The sequence below is a fragment of the Elephantulus edwardii genome, unplaced genomic scaffold (genome assembly GCF_000299155.1).
Source record: "Elephantulus edwardii isolate Elephantulus edwardi_28Jun2011 unplaced genomic scaffold, EleEdw1.0 scaffold00387, whole genome shotgun sequence".
Classification (NCBI taxonomy): Eukaryota; Metazoa; Chordata; class Mammalia; order Macroscelidea; family Macroscelididae; genus Elephantulus; species Elephantulus edwardii.
The window spans coordinates 1,420,399-1,422,638 of record NW_006400137.1 but is presented as its reverse complement, the minus strand read 5'-3'; positions in this window follow the sequence as shown (position 1 = coordinate 1,422,638).

The window sequence follows — 2,240 nt, the reverse complement described above, 5'->3', positions numbered from 1 at the left end:
CAAAGAGAAGGAAATTGAAGATTTTAACCAAATTTTGCAGTCACAAATTGACCGAACATTCAGTAAAGGCATGTTAATGATTACTGGTGACTGGAAAACAAAAGTTGGAAACAGTGTACCCAGTAAAGGTAGTCAGAAGATATGGACTTGGTGACAGAAATGATACCAGAAATAGAATGATCAGTAGAATGAATGTACATGCAATAATACTAACCACAAAGTTGGTTGTTTTTTTTAAGGAAAAAAAACAAAACAAAACATAAATGGTGACTTTGTAAAGTGCACATGACTTTACCTGATGGGCTACATATTTCTATGAAAGGAATCATTGGAGAAGGGTCAGCAACACCAGTCCCACCAGGCCAGGTGCTGACTGTGAAACAGACCATCAGTTACTCATGTGCAAGATTAAATTGAGGATAAAGAATGAAAACAAGTCCAATAGAATGAAAATAATGATCACGAGTCTATCCTACCTGAAGTTATATTGGACACCAGTGATAGAAGACCGTGGACTGCTAGGAGAACAAACAGGTTTGTCCTGGAGAGGGTGAAACCACATTGCTCTTTGGAATCAGGAATCTTGAAGCCTTGCCTCACGTACTTTGGACAAGTTGCCTAGAGGGACTCATCCTTGGAGAGGGATGTCATACTCGGAAGGATGAAGGGTCAGAAGACCTTAGATGAAATGGATTGACAGCAGTGACTGGGGCAGTAGGAGCATTTGTGTCAGAGTTAATGAGATTGGTTCAGGATAGGTCAGGGTATGGAGTTTTTTTATAAGTTGGAGGCAACTGGACAACATGTAACAACAATCCATAGCATGAGCAAACTTTCAACCATAATCAAGAATCTACAGCAAGGAGAGTATAAAATAGATGGATGGATTGTTCTGAAAATCATATCTTGTGTGCATCAGAGAACTTCTCCAACAGGGTGAAAAGGAAGCCCAGAGACTGGAGAAGAAAAAAATTTAATAATGACATAACTTATACGAGTTGGAACCTACCCATAACTTACCCGCAGGTTTTCAGAGGCTGTTTATTGCATGGGAGGAGATAATTTTATCTTTCTCCCCTGGAGCAGCTGGTGGCATGCAACTTCTTGCACTAGGCCCTCAGAGCTCAAGGCCCCAGGAATTGATAGCATACCAATTAACATTTCAACAAACAGACGCTGCCCTGGATGTGCTTACCAGGTTGTGTCAAGAAATCTAGAGGACAACTACCTGACCAGCTGATCAAAAGAGATCCATATTTGTTCAGATTCTAAAGAAAGGTGACCCGACAGAGTGTGAGAGGAGATTTTAATGAAAGAGAACTTGAATTCATTCATTGTTGCATTTTCTTCCCTGCCCCCCCAGTTCACTTTTTCTTTGGGGGGAAAATTCTTTTATTATTACACAGTCCCCCTAGAGTGTGGGAATTATTGAATATCCTGAATACACACATACAAGCAAGATTCTGCTGAAAATTATCAAAAAATGTCTAGAACAGCACATAACAGAAAAGTTTCAGAAGTGCAGGCTGGGTCTAGAAGAGGCTTTTATATTAGGGATATTATAGCTAATGTTGGATGGATCTTAGTTGAAAGCCGAGAGTACCAGCTGTGTTTCATTGACTGTGCAGAGACTCTGTGGATCACAACAAACTGTGACTAACTTTGAGAAGAATCGGAATCCCAGAACACTCGATTGTGCTTATGTCATCCTATACTTGGACCAGGAGGCAGTGGTCAGAACAGAGCAAGGAAACACTGCATGGTTCAGGATCAGGAGAGGTGTGCATCAGGGATACATCCTGTTTCCATACCTTTTCAATTTCTATGCAGAACAGATCATCCCAGAGGCTGGGCTCTATAAGGAGGAGTGTGGCATCAGGAATGGACAAAGATTTATCACAGTCTGCAGTATGCAGATGGCACAACCTTGCTTGCTGAAACTGAGGACCTTGAAGCGCTTGCTGCAAAAGGTCAAGGACTGCAGCCTTCAATATGAATTAAAGCTCAACATCAAGAAGACAAAGATTCTCACCACTGTTATAATCAAGATGCTAGAAGCTTGTATTACTGGCTTCCCCCTCCCCTGCAAAAACAAGTTGTTGAACTTTTGATCAATGGTGGAGGCCTGTCAAAGAGTGTGTCTTTAAAATCCCATAGTGAGAAATGGGGTCTGCGGGCCAGCCTGGGGCCTCCGCTCGAAGAGTAGGCTTCTAGCGTCTGATGGTCACTGTGTGTTACTT